This window comes from Triturus cristatus, chromosome 6, assembly GCF_964204655.1.
Source record: "Triturus cristatus chromosome 6, aTriCri1.1, whole genome shotgun sequence".
Lineage (NCBI taxonomy): Eukaryota > Metazoa > Chordata > Amphibia > Caudata > Salamandridae > Triturus > Triturus cristatus.
Window position 1 is genome coordinate 1,168,658,633 of NC_140589.1, and position 27,772 is coordinate 1,168,686,404.

Sequence of the window (27,772 nt, forward strand, 5' to 3'; positions counted from 1 at the left end):
GGGCAGGGGTCGGAAGGTGAGCCGGAGTGGATGGTGTTCATGATTTTGGCAGTCTCTTCGTTGTTGGCGTTGTTCCAGAAGAGCAGAAGGTTGGTGCGTTCGGTGGGTGTTGATTTTGGGGTGTCGGTGTCTGCCGTTTGCGTCTGGTTATCAAAGGTATTGTAGATGTCTGCGATCTTGCGGTGGAAGAAGGTAGCCAGGGAGTCGCAGAGTTCTTGTGACGGTGGTATGTCATTGGAACTGGATCTGGGGGTGGCGAGTTCTTTCACGATGTTGAAGAGCTTTTTGCTGTTGTGTGCGTTGTTGTCTATGCATTCCTTGAAGGAGGTTCTTTAGGCGGATCTGATGAGCTGGTGGTGTCTGCGTCTGGCGCTCATGAGGGCTGCGTGGTTGTCTGGTGTCTGATCCCTGCGCCATTGCTTCTCGAGTTTTCTGCAGGTATGCTTGGAATTCTGGAGGTCGTCATTGAACCAGATGGCTCTTGTGTCGGTGTGTCTGTTGGAGGGTTTCCTGATTGGGTCGAGGGTGTTGGTGCAGTCGTCGATCCATAGTCTGAAGTTGTGGGCTGCTGCGTCGGTCTCGGAGGGCTCGGGAGGAGGGTCTCGGGCGAGTGCAGTGATGAGATGGTGTTCGGTGACTTTTTTCCAGTTGCGGTGTGGGATACGTTGCGGTTGGTTGTGTGCGGTGTGTTTCTTGAAGGAGAAGTGGATGCAGTGGTGGTCGGTCCAGTGGAGTTCGGTGGTGTGGCTGAAGGTGACGTGTTTGCTGGCAGAGAAGATGGGGTCGAGCGTGTGTCCAGCGGAGTGGGTGGGTGTTGTGACAAGTTGTTTGAGTCCGAGGTTGGCTAGGTTGTCGATCAGTGTTGTGGAGTTTTCGTTGGTGTTCTCTAGGTGGAAGTTCAGGTCTACGAGGAGGATGTAGTCTGTGGAGGCGATGGCGTGCCTGCTGATGAGGTCGGCGATGGAATCGCGGAACTGTGGTCGGGGGCCTGGGGGTCTGTAGGAGAGGGTTCCTCTAAGGGTGGTGTTGTTGTTGACGTGGATCTGGAAGTGTAGATGTCCGGCCATGTTGGGGGCGTCTTCGGTGCTTGTTGATACTCTGATGGTGTCCCTGTGGGTGATGGTGATTCCTTCTCCTGGTTTATTGTTGTTCCGGTCTCTGCGTGTGATCTTGTAGCAGTCGGGGATGGCTATGGCTATGTCCGGTGCCGAGGAGGTGTTCATCCAGGTTTCCGTCAGGAAGGCGACATCCGGGGTGGAGGAGTCGAGCAGGTCCCAGAGTCCGATGGCGTGCTAGTGGACTGAGCGGGTGTTGAGCAGTATGCAGCTGAGATGGTTGTGGCCTGTAGTGTTGGGATGGCGTGCTGGAGTGCGTTGGCTGGAGAAGCTGCAACTACGGCAGGTTAAGGGACTGTGGGTGATCTGCGGGGAGGCCTGGAAGCAGGTGGTGTTTCGGCTGTCGTTGAGTGTGTGGAGGGTGTTAGCGTCGTAGTGGCGTCTGGTCCTGTGGGGGTCCCAGGGGCCAAGGGGTTTGGTGCTAGGTGCGGTCCAGGCGCGTATGGGTGCAGACGGACTGGCCTTCGGCATGCCAGCAGCGCGACCGCGCAGCGGTCTGCATTGGTAGGGTAGGGGGGAGGGATGAGCAGCTGGGAGGCCGGAGCGGGCAGGAAGGGAGGGTCAGCATTGGAGGGCAAACGGAGGGAAAAAAAACAGGGGCACAGCGGAGCAGGTATGGGAACAAAAGAAATGGGTACAGTATAGTGAAAATGAAATCACAGTAGACAGACCGTAAAAAGAGAACACTCAGAGCAGGAAATGTGGGAAAACAAAATAAAAACACTTATACCAGAAAAACGGGCTCGAGGGTGGCCTCGAACCCTGCGTGGAGGTTCTGGCTGGCTTCAAGGTAAAGCAGAGCACCACAGAGCTTCCAGGGAGAGTGAGATCCTGAGAACGAGGTATTAGGACTCACGCTCGCTCCCCAGCATCAGTCTCCATTTGTAGGGGAGGGGGGAGGGACGAGCAGCTGGGAGGCGGGAGCAGGGCGGAAGGGAGGGTCAGCGTTGGAGGGCAAATGGTGGGGAAAAAACAGGGGCACAGCATAGCAGGTATGGGAACAAAAGAAACGGGTACAATACAGTGAAAATGAAATCACTGTAGACCGACCATAAAAAGAGAACACTCAGAGCAGGAAATGCGGGAAAACAAAAAAAAACACTTACACCAGAAAAATGGGACCGAGGGTGGCCTCGAACCCTGCATGGAGGTGCTGGCTGGCTTCAAGGTGAAGCGGAGCACCACGGAGCTGCCGGGGAGAGTGAGGTCCTGGAATCGAGGTCTTAGGACTGAAACGATCCCATCATGAAGTTAAGGTAAGTTTATTCATATGTGGAGGAGAGGTGAGAAGCTCCTCCATCAAGCCCGGGCCAACCGTTTCTCTGTGTGGAATCTGGACCACGCACACCGTGTTCCAGATTCCACTAAAGAACAGCAGGACACCACAACAGGTCATTTTGGATATTGTTCATGTAGGTCATCCTGTCATGAGCAGTATGAAAAGAAGAATTTACAGGGAAGTTTGGTGGCCAGCCATTGACAAATGCATTGAAGCCAAAGTTAGATCATGTATTGAATGTGCAGTTAGTGACAAATCTCAGAAGGAAGTCACTTATGATAAAGATCCTGTGTCTAGACCCATTAGGGTGTGGGAAAGAATTTACTTGGGTATTGCAGGTCCCATGTGTTTGTCGAGTACTCAAGTATTTACAATAGTTCTGATTGATCAGTTGTCTCAATGGCCAGAGATCAGTTTAGTACAATAGGTTGACTCTCGCACTGTGATCTAGTTTCTCAAGGAAGTATTTGAGAAGGAAGGTTTTCCCAAGTGTTGGGTCACAAACAACAGGATGCAATTGAGGTAATTGGAAATGAAAAAGTTTTTAGACAAATATGGAATCAGTCACATGCGTACCTTGGTGTACTATCCACAAAGTAATGGCATTGTGGAAAGGTGGATACGAGCATTGAAAGAGGGTTTACAGTTGGCAATATCAAATAGGAAAAATTGTTATCAAGCTATAAAGGACTTGCTGTGGTGTTACAGGGTTACACCCAGGTCGTTGGGAGATATGTCTCAATTTGAGAAAATGAGAGGTAGAAAAGCAGTTTGCAAATTAAATAAGATGTGGATGATGGAAATTAATTCTGACATGGATCAAGGTTTGGAAAAGGAAAATGTTGGTCATAGTTGGTGATTGGATGACAAGATGGTGGTGATGGGTGGATGCTTTTAGTCAGTTACTACTGACCAAGGTTGGTGATTGGGTCCGTGTAAGGAAGGGAAGGATGGTTAGATCTGGTGAATCCATGTTTTCCTCACCCATGAAGGTTATAAGAGTGGGACATCAGGTGGTGCAAATATCTGGTGGAAACGTGTGGAGCATGAGTAAGGTTGTCAGAGTACTAATGTGGTTGTGGCCTAAAGGAACCAATGACAATAGACAAATCTAGCTATAAAAGTGATGGACACTGGAGCGGTGATGTTTTCAATACGTGCCAGGATAGTAGGATGAAAGCCATACCTGTGTGGAGCAAAGATTACGTGATGTCATGCTAGTATTTTCCCTCTCTGTACAATATGACATTTTGTACTATGTTTTTGTTTTTTGTTTTTATGCTGTGATTATCTCATGCATTGCAATCTATTTGTTTTGTGTGCCAATGTTTGATTAAATCAAATGATTATTTATGAAGGGGAATGTGTGGTAACCTGGCCAATGGGGTTGTATGGAATCTTGTGGTCAGTGAGAGGTCCAGATTCCATACAATGACAGTTGTCCCAGGCTTTCATTGCAGATAATCACCTTTCTACATAAGAAGAGTAAACCTACCTTGAAATTACACCTGTGTTGTTGTGGTGTCTCTGGAGCGGAACTCAACAAGAAGCTTATGTAATGTGCCTTTTTTTGAAACTACAAACTTAATTTCAAGCAGAACCCTCTTTTTTCAAACGTGCTCCACCTTTTTTCCCGGCCAACATCTCCGTTGTTTTAATCTAGCCTGATATTATATGAAAGATAATAAATAAATGTATGCTTTAATGATTCAGTATTTCTCCCTCCTAGAGAATGGAAGGAATCTCTTTTCTGAAGGAAATCTTTCAGTCATTTTTCAGAATTGTTCAGATTTATTCAGAATTGTTTTTTTAACCCCTTCAGCGCGGCGCAGATTACCGCGCTGTGCTGAAGGCTTCGTGCGCGGGCGGGGCCATGACGGAGCGGTTCCGTCATCCGCACAGCGTAACCGATGCGCATGACGGAACCGCTCCGTCATGCGCATCGAAAGGGTTAAGGATTTCATAATCATTTTATTAAACTCATTTTTTTTAACTGATTATGTTACACTTTTAGGACGGAATTTCTTTTCATCAGAATTTTTCAAGTTCTTAGCTAGATTTGTGCCTAACTCTAAAGAGTAACATAGTGTCCACTTAACTTGCTAGTCAGATGTTCTGGTGCCCTCCTGTGTCTGTTTTCTCATGATACCCCTTTCTTTCTGCCTGTTGTTATGCACTTTAGTGCGCCTCACACTTCCTTTTATCTTGTTTCTGTGGTTCCACATTTCACCCCTACTTAATGCACTCCTGGCAAATCCATGGAACTTCCCACTGAATGCCGATAAGCTGCTGACTGCCTGCAAAGGGTTCATGCTACAAGGTGGCATCACTTTGATATTATCCATGTGTAGCTGCTGATGTTAAAAAGGACAGAGTAACCAATTTCAGCATCACAAACAGGTTACAAATGTCCCCTGCATCTCTAGTCCTGAGTGTCCTGTGTTTCATCACATAGGAGGACTAGCTGGTGGTGGGTCAGTCCATTGTGAAGGACCTGTGTACAGGTGATACAGAGACAGCCACTTCGGGAGGAGCACCATCAGCAGCTGAATTTGCTCAACTGGCTGCTTTTCCAACTGCTCCTGCTGAGCCTGGGAAAGAATCAGAGATAATGTCATCATTTCTTCTGTCATCTGTGATACAAGTGAATAGTATCCACAGCTTTAGGACCTCATGAGAGTCTCTTCTAACCTCTCTACGGGGGCATTTGAGCTTAGTATCATGGATGGGGTGTGAAAGCTGGTCGCATTAAGGAGGGCATTGTAGTTGGCATGGGGAACTCCTTCCCCAAAGAATCATAGAAAGGTTGGCCCCAAATCACAAAACTAAATTAAGACAAAATCCTAAACTTACTACCATTTTGGTATTCATAGAATGCACTTACTACTTCTGGTATTCACAGAATGCACTTACTACTTTTGGCATTCACAAAATGAACTTACTACTTTTGGTATTCACAGAATGGACTTATGACTATTAACTTTACGTCCGCCTTTGGGCCGGAATTTCTGCTCCCGAGGCGGGAATTCCGCACCCGGAGCGGGAATTCCGCCTCCGGGACGGAATCTCCGATTCCGGGCCAGAATACACGAACTGTGGCCGTTGATCATTTTAGACAAGGGTAAACACCTGTCCAAGTGCCTACCATCCCCAACCATGCATCAGCTGACACACTGCAGCCAATCCTAGCCCTGCAGCATGTATAAATGCAGGGCAGACACACACAAACCCTTTCAACATGTCACTGAATGTGTTTGTTGCACTGCCCCTTGCCATGCGGCAAAACTACTTGAGGAGGAGGAGGAGGAGAGCAAAGATGATCTTCACACAGAGGATCAACCTATTTGGAATGTTCAGCCAAGATGTAAGGGCCAGGTACCGTTTCCCTCCAGAAGTCATCTTGGACATGGTATGTGAGTGGGAGCAGGAACTTGACTCTGTGACCTGCTGCTCACATGCAATACGAGCATATCTCAAGATCCTTTCTGCTCTCCATTTCTTTGCCACTGGGTCTTTCCAAAGGGTCTCCAGTGACCATGTGGGCATATCCAAGGCGAGCCAGTACCGGTGCCTGCATTAGGTACTGAGATGCATCACTGCTAGAGCCCACAACCACATACAAATGCCACATACACTGGCCATGAAGCAAAGGGCAGCATGAGATTTCTATCTCATTGCACAATTCCCATGTGTGCTGGGTGCAATTGATTGTACCCATGTGGCCCTTCAGCCACCCCGCCGCATTGCACACATCTTCTGCAACAGACACCGATGGTATTCCATCAATGTGCAAGCTGTCTGTGATGCCAGTGGGAGGTTCATTAATGTGCATGCAGTGTTCCCAGGCAGTACCCATGACAGCTTCATATTCCACATGTCACCTCTTGCCCGGCGGATGGCTGCGGGAGAATTTGGCAACATGTGGCTACTGGGTAAGTACCAAGCATTACAAATGAGGGACATGTGTTACTGAAATGTCTGAATGCCCCCCAACATTAACCATTGTACAATAAGAATCATAAAGCTACATACATGGCCCAACAGATACTGCATGTACTAAAGTATAGATCATGTTCTCTGCAAATTAAAGAGGGAAATGTAACCAACTGCCCTTTCTTCACTCCTCAGGCGACGCTGGGTATGCACTCTCCCCACATCTCCTCACCCCTTACAGGCATGCAAATACTGTATCACAGCGTAGGTACAATAGGGCACACATACGGACTCGAGCCATCATAGAGTGCACTTTTGGTCTGTTGAAGTCGCGCTTCAGATGTCCCGACCGTACAGGGGGTGTGCTGCTGTACTCCCCAGAAGTTGTGTGCAAGACCATATTAGCCTGTTGTGTTTTGCACAACATTGCTTTAATGCATGGCTTACACATACCGCTGGAACCTCAGCTAACTCTGAATCTGGGACCCCTGGCCATTGCACATAACCGAGGTCAGGGCATGCAAGTCCGTGATCAGCTCGTTGCCATGTTTTTCACATGAGCAACCTGTAGTGTCATGGACAAAATGTGGTTTGCTGTCTGTTGTCAATGATGAAACTTGGATATACACGACTGTGTCAATAAATTCCTTCCTGAACCGACTTTGCAAGCCACACTAATTGCAAGTAAATCACAGCTGTTGACAGTAGTCAAAACATTGAGCGTGCTTCAGCTCATGTGCCCATGTCAGTGATCAGTGTAGTGGATGTCCCTAAAGAATCTATTGACTCAGATGAAAAAGGATACATAATCTGAGGGACCTACTCGGACCTTATGAGGATGGGTCACTTAATCACAAAAGGCCATTCTCAGGCCTGTGCCTTCAACAGATTTGACTTCCCCACAAATGATGGACCAACAACGTGTGATGATGTCATGGGTGAATCAGGCACCATGTGTCTGTGATATATCCACACTGCTCCACCCCAATGTTACGTAACACGTCACACAACTCTGGTAATGAGCACTCAATATGGACTACATGTACCATAATGCAAAGTAGGAGAAAATGAAACTGGGGTTTGATGTTGTGTCAGCCCCCCCGTCCGTGCAGAAGTGTCATTAAATGGTCTGTTCCCCCTTTTATTACATATTCATAATTCTCACCTGCACTGTCATTTCATTTTTTTCCACAACAGAACAGCAGGATGGTAGTGGATTTGATTTCTAATTGTGGATGGATCAGGATGAATACAAAACGTCTGCCAACTATTTCCTGTGATGTATTTACTGCCTCTCACTTCCTATAAAACATTTCCTGTATGAAATAATGTGTTCCGGGTCATATTCGGAGTTTACGGCCCGAAAACGGAAGTTCCGATTTCGGAGCGTAATGCGCGTTTGCGGACCCTCCGCTCCGGAACCGGAAACTACGTTTACGGGCCGTAAACTCCGAAAATGACCCGGAACACATTATTTCATACAGGAATTGTTATACAGGAAGTGTGAGGCAGGAAATCCATCACAGAAAGTTGATAACAGCCATTTTGTGTTCATTTTGAGTCATCCTCTATCACAGATCAGATCCTCTGGCATCCTGCTGCTCTCATCTTTCTTATTTGCCCCAAAATAGCTGAGGGTTATAAAGAGAAAGCACCCCCTTTCACTGAAAGGGAATTAGACATCTTAGCTGAGGGGGTGCGGTCCAAATATCCTCAGCTATATGGGGACCCAGAACACCAGCTGAGCAATGCAGCCCGGGCCAGGCTATAGGCTAACATCGGGGAGTGCTGCAGTGCAGTGGGAGTCCACACCAGGAGTGCTAGGGCATGCCACAAGCGCTGGGAGGACCTAAAACGCTGGTCCCGGCACATTGCTGAGGAGCTGGTGGGCCAGTCTTCCCAGCACCATGTGCATCGTCCTCGCCTCTCCCCACTGTACAGGAGGGTCTTACGAGCAGCTTGGCCGACCCTCCACGCTCAGCTGGAGGAGCATATGCAGCAGGAACCTGGTAAGTGGATCATATGCAATATGTGTCTGGGAGTATGATGTGAGTGAAACAGTGCTGTACCATTGTGTGTCCCATGCCTCCATTCACTGATTCTGTGTCCATGCAGCAGTCACCAAGATTAAAAAGGCACACTGTGGCATATGGACTGTACAGCGCAGAGTGCATTTTGGGAGTTGTAGTTTCTTCATGACAACTGGGTAAATGAGCCACACTTGTGCATTCATATTGAAATCTGCTCTGCCAGCACCCCTACAATTGAAACAAGGATATCATAACTGATGTGTGTATTGTATGAGCAATGGTACAGACACTGTCCAGTGTGCGCATGGCAGGCCAAAGGGTATTGGATGCTGTGACTTGCATTGCATTTGTAGAGTTTAGGTTCCAATTGAGACAGATCATCATGTGCCATGGAGTCAAGACAGACTTTGAGATCCTTGCATTACTCTTAAGTGCTTCTAAATTTGCAAGGTGTGTCCACTGACAGATGTCTCACCCTCAGTGGCCTGTATGACATTACACATGTACAGGTAGCTGTCACAACGACCCCCCACTGTTCAACGGTGTACTGCACTATTTTATCAGTCACCAAAGCCAATATGTGGCACTGGATTGTCATTGTAGCTAAAGAAATAGCCCAGACCCTATGTGGATGTGTGACCCACATTCGGCACTTGTCTTGTCCCAAACAATGCTACAAAGCAGATGATACTTGTCCAGACGTTAAATAGCTGGGACTCCATATCAATGGCCAAATTCAAATAAATATGGACTCTTCATGTTCTCTTTTGGTGGGCTGGTTTTGTAACCTGGACATGTAGCAGTGACAGGACACACAGATCACAAGAATGCCAAGGTTGAGGGTTGGCCAATACAGTTGTGTAAGCCACAAACATTCACGTGAGATGTCCATGTCAGACTCAATTCAGTAAATGACAGTGAACATACACGTAATGTAAGTTCAGAAACACTGACAACTGTAGAGTGTGATCAGAGGAAAACAAAGTCTGACCTTGGCTCATCTATGTATGTGTCTCATCCTGCATGAAACAACCACCACATTAGGATTTTGCTTACATTTCAGCAGGCACAGCTGGTGAAATGGAAGGACAGCAGGACCAGGTCCGGAGCGCGAGGTCATCACTGCACCGGCGGCTACACCCTCTTTCTACCAGCGAGGAAGAAGAGAATGATGAGGGACCCTCAACATCAGGAGGCAAGGGGATTGCACCCAACCGGACTGACAAGGAAAACCCTGATGCTGGTGCTACCTCCCAGGTGGAGGCTGTGGACATTGAAAGTGGGGGGGGAAGAACCCGACACCTCTGCCCATGATGTGGTGGAGAGCTACTCTCCACCAGACTCTTCACCTCTGGGTCCTGAAGAGGTGTCCCGGGGCAGGCCAATACCCAATCTTGGCCTGCCATCAGCCCCTCCCTACCTCTAGAGTCTTCAATTCCCTCGGGGGCTCCAGCTGCATCCCCTGCAACCAGTCCCCCTCCTCGTAGCTGCCAGCTCGACCACAACATTGGCTCCGGACCTGAGGCACCACATCCCTCCTGTCCCCCCCAGACCCCTGCTGGTTTTGTTCCTCCTGTGGCTGTGCCAGGGGACTTGAGGTGGATGTGGCAGGGTCAGTCAGACATGTCCGCTCACATCATGCTACAAGTGTGTCTGGAGATACACATGATGCGAGAGGACATTGTCTGATCTCTGTCCACCCTCACCACCAGCATCAATTCCATGGCCACAGCCATGTCGTCTGTTGTCTTCCAAATCCCTTCCCATACCACCGTCAATGTTTCCCCCTGTCCGTTGCCCCACACTGTTTCCCCCCGTACTCCTCGTGTGTCACGAACCCATGTGGTGCCTGTTCCTGCACCCGCCAGGCGTGTGCCTGCATCAGACTCTGAGGATCTGGACATTGTGGTAGTAGAGGATGACCAGAAGGACACTTGACTTTTGACTGAGACGGTGTCCTGAACAATTATTTCATTTTCCCCTTGTAAATAGACTGGTTTCCCTGACGCTCCCTGACGTGTTATATTTTTGTTGCCCCACCCCAATCCAAGTTCCCTTCTCCATCTGCATTAACATCATCATTTGTTTTCCTTTCTCCCTTCCAAACCGACGGTTGTTCTTCTGTTCATACAAAAATATCTTTGAAGAATTCAACTTACTTTAACTTGTTTGACTTCATTTTGAATGTCTGGTTCAGAATATGGACACCTATTTGGTGATTCATCTGCTATGCACATAATGTCTTGTTGCAATGATGGGTTACACTTCTAACTGTGTCACACACACACATACCTCCTCACATCTCTAGGCCACCTACATCGTTATACCGGACATGCTACACAACAGAATCTTAGTTTTGTAGATCTTTATTTTTTCTATACACATATTCATGTGGTCAATTTGTCTTGGGGTTCTTGTCACTGGCGATCGCACTTGCGACATCGCAATTTTGGAGGTGATGATCGTTGTGAGGGGTCAGGTCGGGCTCGTCGCCTACGTGTAGGTGGGTATTGTCCATGTGCCTGTACAGGGTGACCTACATGTGCAGGGGCAGATGGTGTATGCACATTTGGTGTTTGTGCCTGGACAAGGGCTGGTTGTGCATGTGGTGGAAGTGCCTGTACAGGGGTTGGTGGTGGTTGTGTAGGTGGTGGCAGTGCCTGTACAGGGTTTGGTGGTGGTTGTGCAGGTGGTGGCAGTGCCTGTACAGGGGTTGGTGGTGGTTGTGCAGGTGGCGGGAGTGCCTGTACAGGAGTTGGTGGTGGTTGTGCAGGTCGTGGCCGTACCTGTGCAGGTGTTGGTGGTGGTTGAGCAGGTGGTGAGAGTGCCTGTTCCGTCCGCCGGTGTGGATGTTTACCTTTGCTGTGGTGCTGTGCAGTTGGTGGTACAGGTGTGTGGATGTGCTGTCCTGCAGGCAGATATCATGGCTCCCCTCCCTGCTTTGACCATGAAGGGAGACTTTGGATCACTTTCAGCATGCCCTCCATCATCTTCATGGCCAAGGCATGGTGTCTTGCACTCTCTTCCCTTGGATGGATATCATGTCTCTCATATTCCTGGACATGTCCTGCCAAGTTCTATCCATCCTATCCAAAACTGGGCTCAGCCTGTCCACCACCTGAGGGAACTGGACCATGTCCTGAAGGGACTCAGACATGTCTGACAGGGTAGCCCCTATGGCACGAATGTCCTGCCTCACATCTGTCTGCTGTTGGAAGAAGTCCTGCTCCCACTGGCCATCATAGCCAGGTGCAGGCCCTCTCTGCAGGTGTCTGCCATAGATGGGACGAGCAGGTCCAACAGCAGGGGAGGGGGTGGCAGGTGGGAGCCTGTGGGCAGGAGAATGGTGCCCAGGGGGTACCTGTACCACAACAGGGCTGGTACTTCCCCCAGATGGTGGAGAGGATGGCAGGGATACACTGTATAGGGAAGAACGGGTAGGGGAACCACCATGTCGGTCCTGGACGTGAGGGCTGTGAGGGAGTGATGTCTGTGTTGGGATGCGTGGGAGCTGTGGCTGGGTTGCTCTATGCTGGGGACAGGCAATTGCTTGCTTGGGAGGAGGCTGACGAACGTTGCTTGGCAGAGGATGTGATGCCATGACTGATTTTGGCAATCTGGCACGATAGCTCTCATTGGCATCAGAATCGTCATCCCCGGAGTGGATGGACATGTAGTCATCATCATCCACCAAGTCGACGTCCTCAGGAACTTCCTCCTCCTCTTGAGCAGTACTAGCTGCCGACATAACTGCTTGGAGGATCAGGGGATTCTCCCCTCAGATTCCCCGTCGGCCTGCACTGGTCATAGGTCTGTCATCCTCATTCTCAGAATCCCCTGAAACACAGAGGTTGCAACCGTATTAGTGATTGACCTGGTATTACACTTGGAGCAACACAAGGGTTGTATTAACTGCACTTTGCATCAACAGCTGAGGATCATGTGACCTGGTTAGGGTACCACCACAAATGACAGCTCACACCATAGCACTGAGGTGTTACACTGAGATGTACATGATACAAGCAAACTCACCAGCTCTAGCCACAACTTTCTGTCCCTTCGCGTTCCCCCCTGGTGTCACCTGCTGAACCTGTCTCCTCATAGCTGTTGTAGACATAGCTGTCTCTGATCCAGCAGCTGTAGAGGGAAGTGACAACATTCTCAATGATCTGCATCACTAATTGACAGACAGTCACATGACACTCCTGATTTGTATTTCACTTTGTAAAAAAACAACTGCTGATTCCATGCAGAAGGGGATCTTGATCTCTGTCATGGTTTAGTAATCTAAGCTAGTGGCACACCTCATGCTAGAATTACCTGAAGGACAGGTGCACAAGGGTTTCACTGCCGCAGCCAGGATGTCATGCATTCCCCGGGATGGTGTCAGCTGCAGTGGTGTCATCCTATCAGCATCTGTAATGAGACATACATGTCCATATTTTAGTACAACAGATGGTAGCTATGAGCCAACATGTTATTCTCAATAACCATTTGCGGATAATCCAGGACAATGTGCAGCATGTTTACCTCATGGACTTTACATGTGGGCACCTGCTCACATGCAACATTTGCCAGCTGTTACCTCCACGCAGCACTGACATCAATAAGATGACACATCAACAGACACACCTCATGCCAGAATTACCTGAAGAACAGGTGCGCGAGAGTTTCACTGCTGCAGCCAGGATGTCATGCATTCCCTGGGATGGTGTCCGCTGCAGTGGTGTCATCCTGTCAGCAGCTGTGATGAGACATACATGCCCATATTTTAGTCCAACAGATGGTAGCTATGAGCCAACATGTCATTCTCATTAACCATTGGCGGATAATCCAGGACAATGTGCAGCATGTTTACCTCATGGACTTTACATGTGGTCACCTGCTCACATGCAGCCTTTGCCAGCTGTTACCTCCACGCAGCACTGACATCAATAAGATGACACATCAACAGACAAACTTGTATGAGAAGGTTACTGATATTTCAAGGAAGGGAATAAATGACCCGGAATCCTCCGCATTACACTGATTTCACCTTTGCCATTAAGACTTACATTTTTCATGTGTGTAATGTTGTCTGTTGACAAGTCAGAAAGGAGTTCATGTGTGAGATGTGCAGTAGTCAGGGACATGATGTTGCTGATTTGTGCTTCCCTACCCATGAAGTCACACAGCTCAGGAGCCCGTGCCCGACCGCACCTGAGCTGCACCTGAGTTGCGGCCCGCCCACCCACCCACCAACACTTAAAAACGCTCGCGGAACCCGCTGGCGCGGGTCCCGCTTCGCTGCTGGGGGCAGTTGCATACCTCTATCCTGACGAACTTGGAGTGGCTGTGCCTGATCTCTGATCCAGCAGCTGTAGAGGGAAGTGACAACATTCTCAATGATCTGCATCACTAATTGACAGACAGTCACATGACACTCCTGATTTGTATTTCACTTTGTAAAAAACAACTGCTGATTCCATGCAGAAGGGGATCTTGATCTCTGTCATGGTTTAGTAATCTAAGCTAGTGGCACACCTCATGCTAGAATTACCTGAAGGACAGGTGCGCAAGGGTTTCACTGCCGCAGCCAGGATGTCATGCATTCCCCGGGATGGTGTCAGCTGCAGTGGTGTCATCCTATCAGCATCTGTAATGAGACATACATGTCCATATTTTAGTACAACAGATAGTAGCTATGAGCCAACATGTTATTCTCAATAACCATTTGCGGATAATCCAGGACAATGTGCAGCATGTTTACCTCATGGACTTTACATGTGGGCACCTGCTCACATGCAACATTTGCCAGCTGTTACCTCCACGCAGCACTGACATCAATAAGATGACACATCAACAGACACACCTCATGCCAGAATTACCTGAAGGACAGGTGCGCGAGAGTTTCACTGCTGCAGCCAGGATGTCATGCATTCCCTGGGATGGTGTCCGCTGCAGTGGTGTCATCCTGTCAGCAGCTGTGATGAGACATACATGCCCATATTTTAGTCCAACAGATGGTAGCTATGAGCCAACATGTCATTCTCATTAACCATTGGCGGATAATCCAGGACAATGTGCAGCATGTTTACCTCATGGACTTTACATGTGGTCACCTGCTCACATGCAGCCTTTGCCAGCTGTTACCTCCACGCAGCACTGACATCAATAAGATGACACATCAACAGACAAACTTGTATGAGAAGGTAACTGATATTTCAAGGAAGGGAATAAATGACCCGGAATCCTCCGCATTACACTGATTTCACCTTTGCCATTAAGACTTACATTTTTCATGTGTGTAATGTTGTCTGTTGACAAGTCAGAAAGGAGTTCATGTGTGAGATGTGCAGTAGTCAGGGACATGATGTTGCTGATTTGTGCTTCCCTACCCATGAAGTCACACAGCTCAGGAGCCCGTGCCCGACCGCACCTGAGCTGCACCTGAGTTGCGGCCCGCCCACCCACCCACCAACACTTAAAAACGCTCGCGGAACCCGCTGGCGCGGGTCCCGCTTCGCTGCTGGGGGCAGTTGCATACCTCTATCCTGACGAACTTGGAGTGGCTGTGCCTGGAGCCGCTGGCAGTTACAGAGGGAGTAAGGGGCTGCTGGATGGACTACAGCTCCCAGGAGCCCGTGCCGGACCGCACCTGAGCTGCACCTGAGTTGCGGCCTGCCCACCAACACTTAAAAACGCTCGCGGAACCCGCTGGCGCGGGTCCCGCTTCGCTGCTGGGGGCAGTTGCATACCTCTATCCTGACGAACTTGAAGTGGCTTTGCCTGGAGCCGCTGGCAGTTACAGAGGGAGTAAGAGGCTGCTGGATGGACTACAGTTCCCAGGAGCCCGTGCCCGACCGCACCTGAGCTGCGCCTGAGTTGCGGCCCGCCCACCCACCCACCAACACTTAAAAACGCTCGCGGAACCCGCTGGCGCGGGTCCCGTTTTGCTGCTGGGGGCAGTTGCATACCTCTATCCTGACGAACTTGGAGTGGCTGTGCCTGGAGCCGCTGGCAGTTACAGAGGGAGTAAGGGGCTGCTGGATGGACTACAGCTCCCAGGAGCCCGTGCCGGACCGCACCTGAGCTGCACCTGAGTTGCGGCCCGCCCACCCGCCCACCAACACTTAAAAACGCTCGCGGAACCCGCTGGCGCGGGTCCCGCTTCGCTGCTGGGGGCAGTTGCATACCTCTATCCTGACGAACTTGGAGTGGCTGTGCCTGGAGCCGCTGGCAGTTACAGAGGGAGTAAGGGGCTGCTGGATGGACTACAGCTCCCAGGAGCCCGTGCCCGACCGCACCTGAGCTGCACCTGAGTTGCGGCCCGCCCACCAACACTTAAAAACGCTCGCGGAACCCGCTGGCGCGGGTCCCGCTTCGCTGCTGGGGGCAGTTGCATACCTCTATCCTGACGAACTTGGAGTGGCTGTGCCTGGAGCCGCTAGCAGTTACAGAGGGAGTAAGGGGCTGCTGGATGGACTACAGCTCCCAGGAGCCCGTGCCCGACCGCACCTGAGCTGCACCTGAGTTGCGGCCCGCCCACCCGCCTAGTAGCTCCAGTATCCTTTAAGTTCACTTTGCATCCGCAGCGCGGGACGCGCCGCGGGACGCCCAGGACGAAGCCCGGACAAAGGGCGGACAGTCTGTGACAGTCCGGGACAGGAGGGGGCTGGAGGGGGCCGTATACAGGTCTGTCTGTTCGCTGTTACTCTGCCTAACCCGTTGTGTGATTTGTCATAACGTTATAGTCATAAGGGTAGGGCAGTGAACCTTACTGTGGTATTACGGGAAGTTTTCATTTATGTTAGACTGTCTTATCTAGTACAGGTTTGCAGGGTGCCGCTTTGTGGTGCTAATCTACTTTAGAGTTTGGGTACCGGTTTAGTCCGGCTCATTATGCCCAAAGCCAAATCAGCGGTTGTAATGTCCACTATGGATAACTATTTAGTCAAGATGGTGGATAAAATCAACAAAGAACGGAGGAAGTCCCTTGGACGGCCGGGGTCTCAAAGCCCGAGCCCCACCTCTCCTGACCGATCGGTTACCCAGTCAACCATCAATCCTGATGTTAGAGTTTTTATAGATCCAATGGATAGTTCTATTTTGGTTGACACAAATGATACTACAATTGAGGCTATGGTTATCTCTGGGCCCCCTAACGATGTGGAACCTGGTCCAGAAACTACTATTGATTCGACAGTTCCAAAAGTGCAGGCTCCGAGGCCACAAAGATTAATACGATCATGTAGGAACAATAGCAAGATTAATCAGCCTAAACGAGGGGGGAACCGCCCCGTAAAAAGAACTGATTCCTCATTGTCTAATGCCCAATGTGAGCAAAAAAGATACTGGATGGTACCACGATCAGTTTAGACAAGGAGCAACTAGATTTTTTAATCAATGCTATTGATGCCAAGTTTGACATACTTGTTAAACCCCTATTGATTAAACTGGCTACAATATCAGACGAAGTAGTCAGATTGGGAGGTTTAGTGGATACATTTATTAAGGCCGCCAAGGGAGCAAAAATTAATGATAATGAACTTAGCCCTGTGGAGGTACCATGTAACTCCCGTAATTTGGTTGTAACGTCGGCCGTGAGCAGCACTTTTGGTCCTGGGAATGTTTGTGTAGCTCCTTCAGCTGTTCCCAATTCTCCCCCGCAGTTGTCGGCCCAAGCTAAACCATCCTTTAGCTCAGTTCTAAGGAAGCCGGTGGGTCCCAACACAAATTTTAATAGATCTAGTAGCCATCAGCCAGATTTACCTCCGACTTGTGCACCTTTTGTGGCAGTTTTAACCAATGTTCCTCCTTTAAGAGTGACTGGAAGCAACCACGGTCCTGATGAATCCCATTCATCATTAAAGAATAAAACCGTGGATTGGCTCCACCGGCAGTGTGGTTTCCCCGTAGCCTTGTCAGGGGATATCTTAAGCATCAGAAGAACTAACTGGGTGGGGAAATCCCGCAAGACATGTGGAGGGGATTGTATTGTTATTAATTTTCGAAATCCACAACTTACCTCCACGGTCCTGATCAAAGCCGCATCTCTTCCTATACGAGATCAAGGAATTTCTCTATGCCCCCTTGGGTTCTTTTATAGAGATCATGATATTCAATTGGATGCTAAGCATCACCGAGGGAGGACCAGAGATATGAACATGTGTGTTGACCCCACTATCCCCACGTATAATAGATTCCAGCCCCTGAGTGGGCTTGACTGTAATGACTGACTGGTATCTCCTATGGTGGACCCAGGCATTGTGGATATGACCCTGGGCGAGGGGAGATGTAGTGTGGTCCCTGTGGCTTCAGAATCAGTGGAGGCCATTGTTACAAGTGGTTCCAGTGTTTATAATACTGATGTAACAGTCAATTGTGGAAATGTAAGATCGATCCTTGGGGCTTCAGAATCAGTGGAGGCCATTGGTATAAGTGGATCCAGTGTTAACTCTACTGATGCACCAGTCGCTTGTGGAATTGTAAGTCCGACCACTGGCGATGGGGATGGGGTAGTATCATTTAAACCCACTGTATAAGATAATTGGGACCGGTGTTTTATAGCCTGCTGGAATGTTGCTGGCCTCTCACAAAAGGATGCTTGTTTAGGATGGTTAGATTTTATTAATAAGTTTAAAATTATTTGTTTTCAGGAAACCTGGAGTCTGGACCCCATTAATTATTCGGGTTTTGTCTCTTACCAACTGCCGGCGGTGGCTTCCACCTCGGGCAGAGCTAAGGGTGGGCTTTTGATTCTGATTTCTGTGGATGCACCACTTATTGTTAAGAAATATGTACCCATTGGGGCCCATTCCCAGATCCTATGGCTATACCAGGAGCTGGGTAGAAATATCCTTTTAATTAATTTTTATAATAATGTTTTTTACAATACTAGGCAGCAGGTAGTGTTTGCTTTAGAGTCTGCTCTGGCTGACATAGTAACGGGTAACAATATTGTGTTTGATTTCATATGGCTAGGGGATTTTAATATTGCTGTGTGCCCATTACCCGCCCACAGGGTTTGTGGTTTTGTAAATTGTTGGGGGGAAGGCATCTCTCATATTCCCCATAACCCATACGGAGATTCATTAAACAAAATCTTGATGACTTATGACATGGAATTGTTGGAGAATCTGAAAGGTGCCTCTGGGGAAACTATCCCTACTTTTACGGGCCGAAATGCAAATACGGTGATTGATTTTATTTGCATTTCAACTAGCCTTAACCCGTGGTGCACAGCCCCTTTGGTAGTTGATAATCTCATTAGCGATCACAACTGCCTAACTATGGAGGCCATTCTTTGGAAGGCGAAACAAGGCCCCTATCCAAACACTATAGCTAATATCGAACCCCACCGTCCAAATGGAATTAGAATTAGGTGGAAGGGAGATAAAGCTGATATTCTGTCCAACTCCATTATTATTAATTGCGTAAACGAAATTGCCATTGTTTTAGAGAGCCAAGTATTAACGGATGTAATTGTACCCAAGTTTACAAACATTAATCTCATTATTGATGCAAAATTTACTAAGCTTTTTAAGGGTAAGTCGTGCAGGCAAAGGGGGTGGTTCGACCACGCTAGCACCATTGCCCTTAAAGGTTTAAAAGAGGCACTCGTAGCTAAACCAAGGGATATAACTTTGGTTAGGGAGCTCAGAGCCACCTACCAGGCTGCAGTTAAAAAAAGGAAGGCCGAACTGAGACAAGAGGCATGGGACAAGTTAGACCAGGCGGCTGAAACTTCTGATTCCTCCCTTTTCTGGGCAACAGTTAATAGTCCCTTTCTTAAGAACAAGGAGATGCCTGAACTGACGGCTAATGTCAGTGCAGAAAGCTGGGTCTACCACTTCTCTGTGATTTTTGACTCGGATAAATCTCTGGAGGTCGGTGGTGGGGACTAGCCTGTCATGCCCTTAGACATTTCAATTTCCGAGGTTCAGGATTGCATCTCTGTTAGTAAGGGAGGAAAGGCCCAGGGGCCCGATGGGGTGCCCATAGATGTTTACAAAAAAGAACCAGAGATATGGGGCCCGTTATTAACTAACGTATTTAATGCAGCGGTCCGTTATGGTGTCCCACACACCTGGGAGGAATCTATCATTATTCCCATATATAAGAAGGGGGAGAGGAGGGACGCTAAGAACTACCGTCCAATCTCCCTTCTCGATTCCTCCGTGAAAATCATGAGCAGGGTGCTTCTGGTTAGACTAGAAGAATGGGCCGATTCAAACAACATATTAGCCAATTCCCAATACGGTTTTAGGAAGGGTCGAGGGACAGTAGAACAGTGCCTCAACCTTGATCTTCTCATAGGGAAGTACACAAAGGCCAAGAATGGTTCTCTTTTCCTCTGCTTTGCAGATTTGAGCAGTGCCTTCGATATGGTGAACCATAAGATCTTATGGGAGAAATTATTGGAAATGGGGGCACCCGAGGACATTGTTTATTTCTTGGCCCGGTTATACGCTAACCTTAGAACCAGTGTTCGCTTTGGCCCGGAAGGGGAGCGTACCCCTAAGTTCCCTATTAGACGTGGCATTAGACAAGGTTGTGTGCTTGCCCCTCTACCTTTTACACTTTTTATTAACGAGATTGACTCTGTTTTAAAGGCTGTTGTGGCTGACGCCCCCAAAACCCTTGATTTCCACGTCCCAGTTTTACTTTATGCGGACGATGCCGTTATTTTATCTAGGACCCCCATTGGCCTTCAACGCCTAATGGACAGGTTTTCTCTGTTCATTAAGGAAAGGAAGTTGAAGATTAATAAAACTAAAACATTTGTTATGGAATGTGGTAAGAGCTGTAAAAAACCGCATTCGTTTTTTATTGATGGGGTTAAGGTCGAAACGGTGGACTCTTTTAACTACCTAGGTATTACATTTTCCAAGTCAGGTAGTTGGTCCAGTGAGATCAATCATGTTAGAGTGAGAATGGCGAAATATGCCCATGGGGTGTTTCAGTTCGCATCTAAAATTGGGGATAAACAGTTAAAAGACATGTTGAAAATTTATCAAATGAGGTGTCTTTCTATAGCTCTTTATGGTGCTGGTATTTGGGGGCATTCTCCTAGTGGTAGTATACAAGTGGAGGAAAATCTCTTCCTAAAAAGACTCCTGTGTCTACCCACTTCGGTCTCTACCGATTTGGTGCACAGGGAGTTTGGTATCCAACATCTTATAGATTCTGTAGCCCTTAGACCACTTTTGTTGTGGCGTGCTATTTGGGCAAAGGAAGAGACCTCCTTAAATAGAGCTATCATCAAAGACTGTTTCTCTATTGATAATCATCTAAAGATTCCATGGGTCAAATTTGTTTCGGGTAGTTTCCTGGAGATCTATGGTCTTAATGTAATAGAGGATCATTATGCAGTCTCTAGTCTGACCAAAAACGAAATGAAATCTGTTTTTATGAGCCATAAGATAGAGGGGCGTGGGAGGGTCAGTGGTAATTTATCTACCTGTTTGTTCTACGGTAGTTTCTGTGAGACGACGGGTTTTCAACCATATCTGAGTTTTGTCACCAGACCCTCCCATCGGTTCATACTGACAAGATTGCGTTTTGGGATTGTCCACCACTTGGTGGCATTTCCAAGTATCAAAAAACGCCCGAATGGTCCCTGCCCTTGTGATAATACTACTGCTCAAAGCACCTTGCATTTTTTTATATTTTGTCCGATTTATGGCAATTTTCGCTCAGCTTTTTTAAAACCTGTTTTTAAGAAATATGGAGATAGGACTGTAAAAGATACTATGAAATTGTTATTTAACCCGACACCTGATGTCTGCTTCTTTACTGCCACTTTTCTTCTTCGAGCCATTAAAGCAAGGCCTAGGATGATATTTTAAACTGTTTTTTAATGTTTTTTAATGTATTTTAACAGTCTGATTATTTTGTTAATATGATGTTGTCTTTTATTGTCATGTATGTGCTTTTATGGACTTTGTGTTTAAGCTCCGAATAAAGCCTTATGAAATGAAATGAAAATGAATGAGAGAACACAGATTTCTTATGTCCATCCTTTGAGTGTCCTCTCTTTGCATACTCTATTTCCAACATCATGGTACTACTTAGCTGACAACGGATGGTGTCTTGTATAGCAGACATCCAAACCTCATATGTCAAACACTCACCTATACATGTGAATACGGTAGGAGAGGAGGCAAGCAGAATGCAACATCTGGTTATGATAGCATATTGCGGATAGGTTGAGAAGCTTTGATGCTTTCCACCTGCACTGGATTAGCGTGTTGCTCTTCAGCCAAGTCATTTTGCAGGTGTAACTGCATGAAGATTCACCTTAGCAGCCCCTACACCCATCTCAAAGGTACACAACTGGCATCAGTGTGGGCCTCTGCCATACCAATTTCATTATGATTTAACAATATATATTTTGCTAGGGATTTTTCCTATCATTGAATTGCTAGCCTGTTGTGTTTTGGTCACTTCATATGACACATTGTACTATTCTATGTCCATTCTGCACTCACTTGGCATACATTTTGTGTCATCCTTTCATTAGCCACCAGGGTCTGATCTTGCATGTTTTCAAATGCCATATGTGAGCATATTGTGATGCAGGACAACAGTGTTGTACAACACATGCAACATAGGGTGGAGGCGAAAGGCACATTTAATGAGCATTCATCCTGATTTATTCTTGGGTTTACTTACCTTGGCCCAGCACCGGCACAGTGTGTGGTCCCTGAACAGATGTCACAGCCAACCTTGTAGCAGAAGCAAGTGTGTGGATTTGATTCTGGGAGGACCTCATTGTACCTACAATGATGAGTGTGTTTCGCAACTTTACATTTCTGCAGCCACATGTGATGCACTCAATTTCTGGCACAAAGGATGAGCACAAACAGTTGTGGGCACCACCGTTACAGAAGTGTTCCATACTTAATATCATGAGTGATCCCACATTTATATTAGAATGGGCCCTCTACCTAGATGCAACCTATATCACAATGACATGACTACGAATCCTGAGGTAAGGTCCACTATCGTGTTTTGTTGATGGCCAACAAAAAAGCCAGCCAATGTAAGAAGTACTTGTCCCGCTGTGCGGACTGGGCAATTTAATGTATATTGAAAAAAATTAAAAGTTGGACAGTGGATGCATTGTCAATACTACTGACACTGGTATCTCACTCCTTGTTCATCATTACCATATTTGTGCAAATTGGATTTCTTGATTAGGTCTACAGACACTATTACAACATAGTGGGGACACCCTTTTGACTAGTTGTGGCACTCGATTACAAGTTTGGATTCCCAGGTCTGGGACTGTTGCTGAAATACATGTTACAAAGGTATGATGAGCCAAGAAATGTTATATTTTGTCTTTCGCTGTTCACAAATATCATTTGCTAAAGGTGATTGTCCATTGACAACTCCAATAGTAATACAGCTTTTTTCATCTCTGGTTGACTTTCATATGTGGGCACTATATGTCCCTCTGTCATCTCCTGACAATGTATGCATTTTGACCATCTCCTGGCCAGTTTGACTTACCAGTTGGTGAGGGTGGTATGCCTTTCTCTGTACGATGTTGATTCCTCCCCGTAGATGCAGGTACCTCTGCTACTGCAGTTGTCTGTGCTCTGGCTGAATGTGTCAATGGGTGAGAAGAGGGAAAAGTAACCAAATGGGAAATGTGCTTGTGGAACTTTTCAGGGATTTCCCCATTTCTTCTGCATGCTAACAGTGTTGTGAAGTACTGCCGCAGACTGGGCAGGTAGGAGCAGTGGTCCGTTGGGGATGTAATGGCATGGCAGGGTGGGAAATGAACAACAGAATATGTGTATGAATATTTTGATCTGATGATTCTCTCACCTTCTGATTTATGATTTAGGCTGGCACAGGGTGATTTACTTCTTGGATAATTTGTGGCAGGTTTACAAGCCCCTTGAAAAACATTTACACCACCGTTGCGTCACTTCTGTGACACAGCGGTGGTGTAATACAGGTGACACATTTCGACTTATTCACAACGTGACGCATCTATGGGGATGCGTCACGTTGTGAAGCCCTGCGCAACATTAAGCCTGCATCAGCTTTGATGTAGGCAGGGTGGGCATTCCTTTGGGATATGCCTTGTAAAAGTGATGCAGTGTAATCGACGAGATTTCACAGAGTCACTTTTCATAGGCTGCTTCTACACAACCTTATGCCTGCTTGAAGCACACGTAAGAAGTGGCACAGAACTTTAGGTAAGGGCGGTCCATGGACATTGTTGGAGTTGCGTCACACTTGCGACATTATTCCAGCAAAGCACCCCCCTGATGCCATCAGATGCAACACACATCTGTCTATCTCTGTGCCACAGTGCACCGCATTGTAAATGCAGCGCATCCGTGGTGGCGCAAGAGTTGAATTGCGTATTGCATTGTTACTGGCACATCCCTGCTAATATTTGTCAATTGCTACTTAGCAGGGTTGTGTATATACGGCAACAGTACTGTGCCCATGTTTTCAAAAGTGGAGGAGGGATTTGCCATTTTAATGCAAAGGATTCTGAGACTTGTGGTGCTACATACAGAGGGTGACACATGAGTCTATGACTGACTATATTTTTATATACACTTTGGACAACTTCCTTACTCACAATGACAGTGCAACACAGACAATCTTTTCATGCACTTTTTCTTTTCATCCCATTTACCTGGTACCACGTAGCGGACGTCACTAACAGGCAGCCCATGGACCAAGTGGGGGTGTATTGTGGTAAGGATATCCTCCTCCAGTGGGGTGAGACAGATGCGGGGTCCAGAGTATGCAGCAGGGAGGATCCTGTTTAATTTGATCTTGGAGTACTTCTCCTTCGCCCTCTGCCTTTCATCCTGCCACTTCTTCTTGATGTCCTGGACTGTGCGCCTCTCCTCCCCCAATGCTGTGACATCAGTGGCTAATTGCTGCCATAGGGCTACCTTCTGTGTGCCACTGGTGCAGTAGGGTGGGAGTCCATATAGGCATTTGTGGTGCCTCACTATATACTCCACGGGCATGGTGGTCTCCTCTGCAGGGAAGTTCTTCTTCCTCCTCTTAAGTTCCATTTTTCTCTGGCGATGTCAGCGTTGTGAACACAAACTCTCTGTGGCCAAACCTGTTCCTTCAATGTGCGCTGCTTTTATATGTTTTTTGGTGCAGGCCAATTAGTGTTAATTGGCTTCAGCTGGAGCATGGTGGGGGATGGTAGGCACTTGCAACATCATGGCAAAATGGAGCTATTGGCTGGGATTGGCTGCGGTGTCTCAGCTGATGCATGGTGGGGGATGGTAGGCACTTGGACAGGTGTTTACCCTTGGCTAAAATGATCAATGACCACAGTTCGTGTATTTCAGCCCGGAATCAGAGATTCCGGCCCATAGGTGGAGATTTCGGCCCGGAGCGGAATTCCCGCCCCGGGTGCGGAATTTCAGCTCCGGGAGCGGAAATTCCGGCCCAAGTGCGGATGTAAAGTTAGTAGTCGTAAGTCCATTCTGTGAATACCAAAAGTAGTAAGTTCATTCTGTGAATGCCAAAAGTAGTAAGTGCATTTTGTGAATACCAGAAGTAGTAAGTGCATTCTGTGAATACCAAAATGGTAGTAAGTTTAGGATTTTGTCTTAAGTTAGTTCTGTGAATCGGGGCTGGAAGCTTTAAGAACATTTTGCAAAGCCTTGGGATTACTGGCTGGGTCAACTACTGCCTCATTACTCAGTGTGGTGTGATATGCCTCATTTGTCAGCCCTGCCTTTCCGTTTCTGTCTCCCTATCTGGTCCCTTGGATGAAAATATTTTGTCTAAGATTGCAGAGGTTGCAGACCCCTTCATGCTGTAGCTGAAGCACTGTAGGGGCTCTATATTTTAGTGGCATGTCAATACTGAACTTTGCAATGACTTTTATTGGTTACTTTATAATTTCTTGGGCATTCACTAAGCGCACGTAGCTGTAGCTCAGGCTCTGCAGGGGTCTGTATGAGTAAGTACTGGTCTTTAAACAGCCGCGCCTACCGTATCTGATGTTTAAGCAAGGATTCATGGTGCTGCATGTAAATTGGCTTCCAGCTGTCAGAGTTGTGGGAAGCAAATATTGTCATCCACACATCCTGACTCTTTCTGAGTGGAGCAAGTCAAGGTTTAGGTGTGGCAGTGCACTTCTGTCTCACAGTGCACTTCTCTCTCCTTCCTCTTTTATCTTCAACTTGAAAGGAAAGGTGATTTGGAAAATATCAGCTGATTGTAATTTTACCTTCCCCTGCAGGAAATTTCACTGCTGCAGTCCTTCCCTGGAAGTTCATCTTTCAACAATAGAACACAACTCTAAACTATTTCCGCATACAGCACCAGTTAACAATCTCTTTCTCTTGAAAAGTTGCTCAAAGTGCATTCATTTATATGGCCTGTTCTAAAGTATTTTGTATTTAGTTTTACATTAGGATAAAACCAAAGCAAAAACTAAACCTTGCTCTGGCGATTAGTGACTCAGATGTTAGAGTGCTTTTTGGCTGGATGATGTCACTTTTAAAAAAAGGAATTAGCCACTGAATAAGATATCAATTGGCAAAGGCAACACTTTTCTTAACGCCAGGACTATTTCCCAGCTGCTTCTGTAGAATAATTAAACTTTACATGAAACAATTGTCCTTAGGTCTATTTGAACCCTGTTATGCCCCTGATTGCTGGCATTGTTACAATATAAAGCGCTGTATTAAAACAAGCATTTGCAAAGGAATAGGCCTCACAATTTCGCGAGTTTGAGCTACTGGCATTGTAAATAACAATGCCTTTTATTTATGTATTTTAAAAACCTGGCGGTGCGATACGCATGCACTTTGTACTTATAGTACTTGCTTACGAAAAGTGTGTGTTTATCGCACTGCTTGCAGGTTTATAAAACACATAAATATTAAAAGGCATTGTCATTTACAGTGCCAATAGCTCAAACTCTCGCAAATGTGAGACCTATTGCATTGCAAATACTTGTTATGTTATGTGTGCTGTATAATGCAGCACACATGCAAAGTCACAAAAAAAAAGTCATGGGGGCATATTATCAAGGGAAACATTGCTGCTTTTTTGACACATAGCGCTAAAAAAGCGCCAATTTTTTATCACCCTACTCACAAGGACACGCTAACAAGCGTTAGCACGTGTTTCCTTGCAACTTTGCATGTCAGCGATCAATATCGCTAATGTCATGCAAAGTAGGCATTCCTGAGCACAACAACATGGGAATCCTCGCTAACACGGCTTCGCAATATTTACAAGCCATGCAGCAGACCCGCGAAGCGATAAAAATAACCGTGCTAACCGAGGTTATTGCAGGAATGAAACACCTGCTTTTAAATTGACTTAGGCATACTGATAATGGGAGGTGGATTGCCAGGTCAGGTCCACACTCCCCTATCAGCAAGCTTCTCCTTAGCGCTGTAAAATTATCGCTAGATTTCACGCGCTATTCCTGATAATCGGCCTCTATCGCTGGAATGACATCGCCTGTTAGCAAAACGTTCATAATACGTCGCTAACACGGCGATGTAATCCAGCGATAAAGTAAATCGTGCTAATCGCGATTTGCGATAATTATCGCATCTCCTTGATAATATGCCCCATGACTTTTAAAAGTTGCTCCATTGTTACGCCTGCCTCGACAAAGGTGTATTTTTGAATGCAAACCCCTGTCTACAAATACATGGAGAACAAAGACTGACTCTGCGGATACTTGGTAATGGCAACCACCACAGTCTTATCTATCAAAGCTCGTTAAAGTCCAGAGAGTCAGAAGTATACATTGGCGACCTATGTCTACATTTAACCCTTTCGCTGCGGCGGGAATTCCGCCGCAGCGCTGGGGGGGGTTTGGGGGCAGCGCGGTGGCGCGGTGCTCATGACGGAACCACTCCGTCATGAGCCGCGGTTGAGCTGTGCTCATGACGGAGTGGTTCCGTCATGACTCCGCCCACTGCGCTAATCGCCCGCACAGGTGGGGAATTAGCGCCGCGTGGGCGGCGCGGCCGCCAACGGCCGCAGCATGACGGAACCACTCCGTCATGAGCACACGGCGACCGTGGCTCATGACGGAGTGGTTCCGTCATGAGTGGGGAAGGGGTTAAGAAGCTGGAACAGGAGTATAAGCACGATAACAATCTACTTTTTATGTACCTTTTTCTTTCCTCAGATTTGCTTGCACATTTTCAGGATGATGTGGCCAAGGTTCATCTCAGCAATCACTCAGAATAATGTCAGTGTACCTTGCTCTGACTTACCTGCACTCCCTAGCTGTAAACGTTATTTACCTGGAGTTTCACATACAGGATCCAAGTTATAAAGGTTTGTGGAACCTGTTCTCCTGTAATAAATGTTATTAGTGTTCAGGTATCAGAACAGGACTTTAGACTTACTTCTCTTGGACGGACCATCCCAAGGCCGAGAAAGGGAACAACACT